General features: G+C 29.9%; 1 long non-coding RNA gene across 1 annotated transcript; it reads right to left on the bottom strand.

Annotated features, from left to right (window-relative positions):
• Positions 1-5,379: 5,379 nt before the first annotated feature.
• Positions 5,380-10,541, bottom strand: LOC132732085 (uncharacterized). Its single transcript, XR_009625981.1, has 3 exons — positions 10,311-10,541; positions 8,163-8,247; positions 5,380-5,471 (listed from the first exon to the last, which is right to left on the bottom strand). It is a non-coding gene; the product is annotated as an uncharacterized LOC132732085 (long non-coding RNA).
• Between the last annotated feature and the right edge of the window lie 1,374 nt (positions 10,542-11,915).

Genomic DNA, 11,915 nt, shown 5'->3' on the forward strand with positions numbered 1-11,915 from the left:
TGACGTCCATAGCCCCCATACACTGTACACAACAGCCATTATCTAAAGTCATAAATTTTATCAAGGTCAACTTTAAACTTTCATACCAATTATTGACTTACCTGAGCATCTTCTTAAGTGATTAATTGAATAACATCATACAATTAATTAGGTTTTATTTCACAGTAAACATTCATGTACATTATAAATCATTGACTTTTAAAACACATATATGTTATATATGTCCATTTTTCTTAGAGCTTCTTAAACTTTTACACGCTGTTCCAATTTAAACATACGATTATACTTCACAATCTTAATTGTAGTTCTCGGTCCTCCATCAATCTGAGCTTGTGAACAATGCAAAATGTGTTGGTTCGAGAACGGGATACACCTTTCATTTGAACCCAATTTTCAACGCATGCACCCAATTTGTTTTCCGTTTGATATGTGGTATTAGTTGTAAAAACGCTGAATAGAATGTTGTGTCAGAATTGAATATCAAAACAAATCGTTTTATCCGTTTGATAAGGGATTGATTGTATTTAACTGTTATTTAAAATAAACGAAAATATGTCACATTTACTGTAAACACTTTTCTAGTTTAACCAATGATACATCATTAATCTGAATTAAAATGTCAATTGCAAGCCATTGTATGATTAAGTGATTCTGGATTTGTTTAGTTGTAGTATATAATTCTTTATTTTTTTCTTTCAGATAGAGAATGTAGATGAAGCGGTAAGTTAGAGATTAATGCTATTTAACAATTTCAGTATTTTTTAAATTGAAATAATAATTAAAATTACAATTTTGTGGAAGGTTGTTTAGAAAAGAAACTCTCGCATCTTGAAATGACTACACAGATTTCTGATAGCGTTTGCAAAATTTGTTATCAAAAATAGTCGGAGCTGGATTCCTATAATCAATCAATCGTTAACCAGATAAAATTGATTCGATACAACTTATCATCAGTATCAATTTTATATCAAATTGACTATGAATTCTAGTTCGGCAGCAGAAGACAAACAAATGCTTATTATTATTCATAGTCATATTTTATTATAAGGGAATAATGATTCCATGCAATTTATCTTTAGTTTATATTACATTTATTTATCAAAATACGCACTGTAAAATATCTAGATTTTAATAAGTAAATAATTGGGCATAGTTTTGCATGTGTTCACTTTAATTTTTAATCTACAACTCTTAGCTATACATACCTCAAATAAGTAAAAAGCAACAATCCATTATAACAAAGAGATATTACTTTTAAAGTATTTTCTTATTATTATTATATATATAGTGCCTGAAAATGATAATATTTGTGGGATTCGTCTCATCTGTTCCTATATATTTGTCCTTATTTCAGTTAATAACAGAGGGGATATAGATTATTTTGATGTTGCATGTTTACCTTCATTTCAATGATATAATAAATAATAAAGATGTATTTATTTACAATATGTATGCAAATTGAGAGTTTACTTAAAGGGATATATATATATATATATATATATATATATATATATATATATATATATATATATATATATATATATATATATATATATATATATATATATATATATATATATATATATAAATTCATGATATTTTATTTTATTTTTTATGTATTTTATGAATATCACTTTTATCAGTCTTGTGCAGGATTATTCACAAAATAATAATTAACAACATAATGGTTTGAAAACCCGAGCTGTTTTTGCGCCAAATGACCTAAATTATGTGAGTGCACCGTTATACCAACAAATTTACATTATAATATGACAACTCATATCATAACATATCATAGATTTATTCATTGAGCATAAACTCTTTTACCAAGTTTATAACAAAAAAAAAACATATTTGTGGCAGCACATGAAAACTGTTAAAAATGATAAATTAATAATGCATAGTATTTTGCACATTTAAACAAATGTTCGTGTATTTATTCTATCATGTCATTTGCTGTTTTCACATTAAGAGCGTACAGTATTATATGGGGGTATATGAACAAATAATGAAATTATTATTCTATTGAATAAATATACATGTATATATTTCGCTAAATAACAAGTATTTTTTTAGATGTGGCGGCATTCATTAACTGATTAAATTTATGTATCAATGGCCAATATACTGCCGATAGTACTTTGTTCTCAATTCGCGATATTTAGGACATATTAAAATAAAGTGAACTTCAGTTTCTACTTTTCTCTTAATACCACTGCGAAAAACATACTGATATACGGGAATATACGGTCCCGTATTCTTGACATATACGGGCGTGTACGGGATGTATTCGTCGAATATACGGACCAAGTATACGAGTCCGTATAGGGAACACCGGGTATACGGGAAGTCCGTATATGCATCAGGCATATACGGAATTCCGTATTTGCCCCATATACATGTACGTATATTTGTTCGTACTTTTGAAGTATACGGAGAATAAAATCCCGTATACGGACTATATTAAGGTTGTTATCCCTAGTATACTATAAATATACCAAGGATATACGGGACCGTATTTTCTACATATACAGATGATATACGGACTCGTATTTTCTACGTATACAGAGGATATACGGAACCGTATATTCTACATATACAGAGGATATACGGACTCGTATTTTCCACATATACAGATGATATACGGAATCGTATTTTCTACATATACAGAAGATATACGGAATCGTATTTTCTACATATACAGGGGATATACGGAATCGTATTTTCAATATATACAGGGGATATACGGAATTGCATTTTTTAGTTGTCCACAGGGAATACAGAACTGTATTTTCTTGATAAAAGAAGATACAGATAATATCAAAAGCATGCATTTACATATAAGTGACACGTATACATGACCGAAATGCAGACTTGTACAATAGAACATGTTTTATTACACATTTTGAATGGGAACTGTAAAGTCATATGCTTAAGAACTTTATCTTCACAATTGGAGTATTTCAAATAATAAAGTAAAAACCAAATCGAGTCACTCTTAAATATTTATTATTTCATAAACATATATTCAATATGTATACATATATTAAACAAAATAAACATGTCTTCGCTACAACAGTCATATATTGTTGCAAGCCTTATTCCAGAGGGACAAATTAATGTAGCGTTGCAACGGAACGGCGATATACCGGTATGATGCGATACAGAGTCATGAAATACGTATCACAGTGGAGAAAATCCGCACTGCGATATTTTCTTTAGAGATCGAGTTATACATGTACATGTTTCGATATTTTCAAGCCGTAACCTTTATGAATTGCATGTTGTTTAAATCTAGAACAAACTATACCAACTTGAAGTTCGATTCTATTTATCTTAACAATGATTTTTATGAGCCACTTGTATTACACCCATAAAATATTTTAAAGATATTCATATCATTTGTTCGTGTTAACATTCACATATTATTTTAGGAAAATGAGTCCATAGCACAAATTGATTATTACAGAAAGTTTAAATAATAATCATTAAAACTAAAAATCCGTATTCACAGAAATTCGTCATTCAAACACAGTTCTTAAAAGCACTTAAATATATCAATCATCTATAGACCCTTTCATTTAAGCGAAAACAGTCAGGGAAGAGTTACTTCCCTTACCGGATGTGACGTAAATGGGGGATAAAACTATGCAGGCCGCATAGAATGTTAGCTTATTGAAAAGTTAAATGCGTAAAAACTGATCGTTCAATTTTGACTATACATTGTAAAAAGTTTCGCATGCATACATAAATTCAACAATAGAAAAAAAAACAAAAACAAAGATTGAGATTAATTCTCGCTACGGAGTGAAACAGCTGCAGTATATTTATTAGATATATATTTTCTCAAATGCCCGCATAAAAAGCTAGTAACTTAATCAAATTTTAATATTTTATAAACACCCATACACACTGAAATTGCCTATTATAAATTTAAATGGCCATTTTCTAGTTTTCTGTATTATTTTCTGTCATTTAGAAAATTCCGGCGTTTTTGTGACAAACATCAAAATAAGATTACCAATGTCTTTTAATGATAGTTTTTCAAGCTTTAATAGAACAATTACATAATGCATTTTGTCAATACTTACTGATTATTTTCATTATGCCGTATAAAAATATTTCTAAGAACCAGTGAAGGATATAATTCTATAAATATTCCGAAAAGAACGAAAAACATGTGTCATTGACTTTTGTAATTTTAAATTCGCAACAGACGATAATAAGATAATTTTGATATTAAAAATCTATTCTTATGGTTATGAAAATAAAGACTTTTTCCCTTTTGTAACTTATTTCATAGATAAATAGATGTGTATATATAAGCGCAACTGGGCCGTATCATATTAATTAACAGGGTGCATATGTTGTATATTCAAGCGGCACTTGGCTGTGATATCATAAATCACCAGGGTGCATTTTTTAGAGTTATAACATTACATCAGATTACGTCACTTTTGTTAGTTGTCAAAATATTTATGGTCTGAATTTTGTTATGGATCATCATAGGGGCTTAATTGGCCATGCCTTACTGATTTGATACTCGATCCAGAGTCCTACCAACTGGCACAGTCAAAAATACATAAAATTATAATTCAGTTAATAACGAATTTATGTGTTTTACAACTTGTTTTTTGTGATTTTTTTTAAATATTTGATAAGCAGAGTATGAATTAAAAAGTATCAAGTTTAAAATATTACTTTACCAGCTTAAACATATTGGTGTTATGTACAATTTTATGAGAGAGCATTTATTGCCGACACAAATAGTATACAGTCATCATGTACATTTGAAAGAATTTTTACTTTTTATGCCTTTACATTTTTTTTTAAATTACATATATTTACATTGTTGTTTTTTCTTTGTCTTAGTAATGCTTAAATCAAAATGACTTTTAATAAACCAGTATCTTGCAATTCATTATTACGCAGCCGTTTTTCGAAACTACACAATCCTTACATTTTTGAAACTCAAAATATCTTTTGGGTATTGTATATTAGCAGAGACATAGATACATTATCTATATCTCTGGTATAAGCAAGTTAGTACAATTTAACAGCCTGGTAAAATTTTCATTCATTTATAAAGAATCTAACGAAAATGGTAATCATGATCAGTTACCCAGCAATACTGTCTACTATTAAAACAAATCGTTAACCTTATTATAGTAAACATTTTTATTCATTTCACCATCCTTTTATGTAATATCTTATTAAATTACACAAAATTTTGGCAATTTCAATCTGCCAATCTTACAAGAGATAGGATTAAGATCTTTATATCCCTCTATTATTGTACATAATCGTATCGCCATGTCCACCGTATCCCCCAATGACGTCATCCAAGGGCGACAACTTGAATACGGTCTTAAATGAAAGGGAATGCTACGTAGACCAGTGTGACGGTGTCTATTTCGTGACGTAGGAAATGTTATCTCCAGATATTACAATCTTCTTCGGCATGTGTGTATCTGAAAAAGAGAGTTTAAAATCCTGTTTAAATAGTGTCGTGAAATAGTTATCACAACTTTCAAAAAGACTATACACAAGCATTTTTTAAGCGTATACATTTATACATTTTTTTCTAACGCAAAATTCAAAAAATATTTTATATTATTAGGATAAAGATGTCATTTATAAGCAACCATTTACACAGGATTTAAATGAAATGATTAATCTATGACGGATGATAAGTTATATGCTTTTGTTATAAAACCTTTACGAATATATTTATTTCACACCTGTAATATAAATGATAATGGTATCTTTGTTCTATGTAAAGAGTGTTTTATTGATTAAAAATATATTAATACAAAATAACATTGTATTGGGAAAAAGTGCTGACATAATCTTTTTGATCGTTTTACGATGTATATTAGCATCGTTAGTAGGAGTCAATTCGTTTGAAAAAAGGCTTAAAGCTGCACGCCTCCAGATGAGCGAAAATATTTCAATAAAATCAAACCTGAGAAAAATGTACTAAGATTTTAGGAAAAGTGTAAAGATTCAAAGTTCTAGTAATAATTTACATGTTATGTGCGATTAATGACCGATTTTTCAGTATTTATAACTATATTTCTACTGCGCGGTTACTAACGCAGTAAGGGCTATTTTTGCATATTTTGTCCTCTTTTTAGTAATTTACGTAGATTGTAAGTGGCATTGATATTGTGTAAATTGCTTCCTTTTGGTTATATCACTGAATAATACTTTTAAAAACATTTTCAAAATTTTCATGAAAATTAGCATGAATCTTGAGGCGTGCCGCTTTAAAAAGTACAGATATTTTTACTCAGATGTAGATCCGTGTTTGCACAATGATATCCAGTTAAGTAAAAGGCGGAATACCCAGCTATACTTCTCATTTATATTAAAACGTTAATCTTAACAAATTTGGATTATTATTTGTTTCAATTTCAATTGTTTCAAAAACTATCTCAGCAACGAATGAATACCTTCAATATACAATAGTGTAGATTAATATTTTTTTTATTGTTAAGACTGTTTAACTAGGTAATTGACAATAGAATCTCTTACAGTGTGTTATCTCTAAAAATAAAGTGATAATTCTCACGAAATATAAATCAAAATATCCTCCCTTGCCTATAGCATTAATCTGATAGTATGAAATCAAATTCAGATAATAAAATATACGTATCATATGTGGCAATTGCATAAAATAACATAGGAACTATTTTAGTTAATACATGCGAATGCGACTATTACGTGCGCACGTGAAACATTTACGTATCAACGCAATATGTTTCACGTGCGCACAAGTACTGTGCGTTTAGTATGATAATTAAGTGACGAGTTGGTAAAGTCCACTATCCAGGTGTAAAACAGCTATCATATTGTGTTTATTATCTTCAAACAGGCTAGCTATATAAATTAAATTATCAACAAATTAACCAACTCTCAGCGTAATGCAGTAGGTAAGGTTGTGGTAAATATCAATGCAAGACAGCTAGGCTCGGATTGCACCTTTTCCCCAAAAATATTGCTTTATAATTATCAATCAGGTAGGAAAGTTTTGTATCATTTATTGTAAAGATTATAAATGCTGTGATATTTTCTATTAACTTCTCATTTTGTTTTAAATGTAGCTATATTTAGCCCTATTTAGCAAGTTGGTGCAAACTTATACGGAATGCATGATACTGTACACAGACTGTTTCAACTATAGTTAAGTTTGCACGAAATACTATTGCACTGCAAAAGTACTATGACTACTACATACTACACACTATACAGGATAAAAATCACTATCATCCGTGCATGTATATCTAAATTGTTAAATATCATAACAAAACTGCCTTTCTATCCCAATTCATTTTTCTAATGTAAAATTTAAAAAAATTATATATGGAAAGAAAAACGCAAAAAAGTAAGACAACTTGTGAGGCTCGAACTTGTGATAAAATTTAATGTGTATGACATTCTAACTTTTCCATCAAGACATTTCAAATTCTGTTTCTTATCTGACATTATATTCGCTTTGAAAACCCTGTCTTACCTATTCAGTTATGTTGTTAACTTTCGTGTACATGTACAAAAGAAAATGTAACGTCACTCTCACATTATCAAAGCGGCGTACTTATCGCTTTACGCACGTAGTAACTAAAAAAATAACTATCATTAACATATATAAAAGTGATTAAACTGTAAAGAAATACATATTTTTTGATACAGTAATATGTTTAAGAAAAGAAAACTAATTTAATAAAATAAAGTCGCATGCACATTGCATCTATATCAAACCATTGTGTGTGTTCGAGTTAATTCTTATATTTTATATATTTGATTTTTGCATATTAAAAGCAAGTATGGTTTAGCATTTTCAAATGCGCGGCAAAATGCTTATATCATATATGCCTTAATTGACATCATTTTATGAAGTGTGACATCATTCCGCCTAAGAATTGATTCTAACAAGATATAAAAGAGAACCAATGTATGTATAACTAACCACATTTATTCTTGTCAAAATAAATGCGTGTAATTAAGGAAATTTGACTTCGCCTTGAGAAAGAATAACACACATGATGTCAGTACAGAGTGGAATATATATGAGTCTTGGTAACTCTTCTTTACAGACAGTATGTCCGTGTAATTGTCTTATTTTATTCACAAAACGCAACAATGTATATACGTGAACTTACATCTATATAACTTGCTACCATACTTTTCTTCATCTACAATTGCTGTAAAGAGGGCACAGCTGCATTTCTAGAAGATTTAACTGTCCTGAAAAATCATAATATAACTTCAGCATAAAATGATAAAGGGCACATTGAAAATATTTCATAAGTGATCACATGTGCGAAAGTGTTAATACTGTAGGAACGTGTTCACTTTTATGTGCATGTGTAGTTATGTATTTTGTGTGTTCGTGCGTGCGTGCGAGTGTTACCATATTGCTTTATATGAGATATAAGTCAAAATATGGAATGTCGAAAAATGTGTGATGTACAAAGGCTCAATACAGTTTTTCAAGCGTTTAAATTCATGTATAATGAAATATTAAATAACTGTTTCCTCAAACAGGCGCGTGTTTGTGACTGGCCCATGCGATATCACATTATGCGTAATGTTTATCTTAAAAACTAAACAAAGAGTTTTAATTATAATAAGAGAAAAATATTTAAATTTTAATTTGTCCAATAAAAAATCCATTGTAAATGTCGAAAACTCAGTTCATGTATATACAATTTTAAAATCTGGGCAATCCTGAATAACGTAGATAAATAACCAAAAATATCTAATGAAAACCAAGAGTTGTCTGTCCTGAATTGCGAGTAAACTCGATCTTGCTAATTACTATTAATGTTAAAAAATACAAACAAAACCGTTTTAAAACTTTTGGTTCGTTGCGATATTTTATTTTTCACGAGTTTTAAAATTCTTACACCGATATCAGGCTCCTGATCTAAGCTTCGTATCAATGTAACAATAAACATATGAGCCGCGTCACGACAAAACCAACATAATGGGTTTGCGACAAGCATGGATCCAGACCAGCCTGTGCATCCGCGTAGTCTGATCAGGATCCATGCTGTTCGCTTACAAACTATATAACAAGTAGAGAAACCGATAGCGAACAGCGTGGATCCTGATCAGACTGCACGGATGCGCAGGCTGGTCTGGATCCATGCTGGTCGCAAACCCATTTTGTTGGTTTTGTCGTGACGCGGCTCATATGTTTTGACACGAAGGGTAAGTGAATTAACAGTTAACTGTTAAACTTAACACCTGTCGGCCATATTACATGCAATCATACACATTCTTTGTATTAATGTAAATAAAAAATTCTGACAATTATTTTCATTTTATTTATTCATCTAAATGTATTATGATTTAAATAAAAAAGAAATGTTTGTTTCCTATTTTTGTTTAAGATTTGTATTCATTTAAGAATAGGTTTATATAAATAAGAAATAAAACAACATGTGTACAGAAACTTAAAAAAAAGTGAATGAAATTGAAAAGAGCGGAGTCTTTAAATTGACTTATGTATGCATCAAATAATGGGGATTTGTATAAAAATAAAAACTGCGAATATAAAACAAGTATTCTGCTCGTTAAATTATCAAGACTGAGAAACAATTTTATCTAAAAATTTATAAACCTATTTTTTAGAAGTACTAAGCAATTTTCTTTTAAAATATGTTAATCTGTTAAATCTGAATAGATAAAACATAACCTATTTTTGGCTATCAATTTCATAAATTACTATTAAAATAAATAGAATTTGAGTGTCTCTTTTCGATATGATCTTTCTTGCACATTGATTCGCACCCCTGCTGTTAAGTGATAATTAAGATCGCTCAAGATTATAAAGTCCAATCAGTTGACCAACCAAGCATACATAGGTCGTGTCACACACACTGATTAATCCCTTTGTACTACCATGTCCAGGGGCTGTAATACCTTGACATATTCGGTGTTTAAATGTCGTAATTTTTAACTCGGTGTCTTTTTTACCCTGAAGGGAAGTTATGATTAACGCATTTAACAAATGCCCTTTTCATTTTTTTGTTTTTGCATTTTTCATACAAATTATTAATTAAACAAGATACAGTTTAGAAATCAAAATCAAACCCGTAACCTCCCAGTCTAAATTTAGGGATATATCCCTGCTTTAATTATCTAATCCGGCGGCCATATTGGATAGCGAAACAGATTAAACAGTGTTAAAGTTTTCTAAAAACAAATCAGTTTAACCCTGAAATAAGCTGTTGTTCACAAAATGCAACTATTCTATTGATCGCATATTGATATTGCAACGATAAAAATAACTTTTAACCTACCTTGTTTGCAATATTCTGAATTTTTATTTACTATCCATTTCCAATCCCGTTTTTTCTTTTTTCATTTCGCCCGCGCTATTTCTGATTGGTTGATAGGATTCACGTGATACAAAACCAACGCTTTAAACTCATTGGCTGTTTTGAAAACGCGTGATATGCCTAGATACCGTTTGTGTAATAAGCATTTAGCATTAATAATGCCACGGATTTATGCTAAGGTCGGTGATAATGCGGAAGGAAAATGCATACTAAGACCTTTATTCGATCCAAAATAATTCAATATTAAATTGGAAATATAATGTATCCATAAACGATAACTTTGCATACATGTATAACATAACCATTGATAATTTTTCATAGGCAAAACTTTGATTCTAATGCTCAATCGGTTTTTTTTTTTTTTTTGATAATAATAATAATAATACTTATGATAATGATGATGATTATAAATTACACAAATTTTTGTGACAACAACAATAAGCGGGTAAAACAAAAGACCCACGTTAAATTAACATATAGGACAAAAACGCCCCAACCCCAGTCCATCAAACAAAAGCCTTCCTAAGGTTTATAGGGGGGGGGGGGGGCTTTAGTCCGTATCCCCATTAAAATAAATAAATTACTTACTTATACACACAAATGAAGTATAAAGATCCTTTCACATTATCTGCGGATTTCATAATTAAAATAAAACTTTATTAGTATAAGAATATTTGGAGAATCGGTAAAAATTCGAAAGTCCAATTTAAAAGGTGATTTTACTATCAATATATAATTTAGTATGTTCTTAACTTGAGTTTTTAAATCAAACTACGACAATTTTTATTTTGACAATTTTATTTTTTTTTTTAAACAGAAATTTACTTTTACAAAAACTGTTTCCTAGATACATAATTTTATTTTAACAAGGTAACAAATGTTAATTTACATAGCACGGTCATGTTCCCCTGTCCTGAACAATGTTCAAGTCACCGAATTATGCATAAAAAAGGCCGATGGGAGACGAGGAAACTCGGGAGATGATGATGATATTTTTCAAGATATGTTATTTCGAATAATTTGACATCATCTATCAACAATACATGTACATACACCCCAGTAACATCCATCTGATTATAGCTTGTTAACTTAGATATAATTGGACCTGGCGGCAGGGTACTTTAAAGTTTACTTTAAGATAAATCTTAATAAATTGTGTCTTGTTTAAATGACGAATTCCGCCAAATCAAAGGATAACAACAACACGACGCTGCAAAAACATTGGAAAGAATATAGCAGCTATGTCTGTTTCATTTTAATATGTCGGGTTAGAGTCTTAATAATATCTGGAACAAAATCACATAGAGACTCGGTTATGAGATCACAATTTATTTCCCTTATTTCGTACATGAATTATATTAGAAATTGACAGTAGACATTTAACACCAATTGCGCTAACTTACCTAATCGGAGAAAACCGACACTCGATATACCCTGCTGCGTTTATGATCAATATCTGGATCAATATCCGGCTTAATCAGTATTGTCTTCGATTATGGCAATACAGCACGTGGCTATTACACAATATTATGTCATAAATGAGACCGCGCGAAAAGAATCAAAATT

Source organism: Ruditapes philippinarum, unplaced genomic scaffold (assembly GCF_026571515.1).
Source record: "Ruditapes philippinarum isolate M1 unplaced genomic scaffold, ASM2657151v2 ctg3071_1_1_1_1, whole genome shotgun sequence".
Lineage (NCBI taxonomy): Eukaryota > Metazoa > Mollusca > Bivalvia > Venerida > Veneridae > Ruditapes > Ruditapes philippinarum.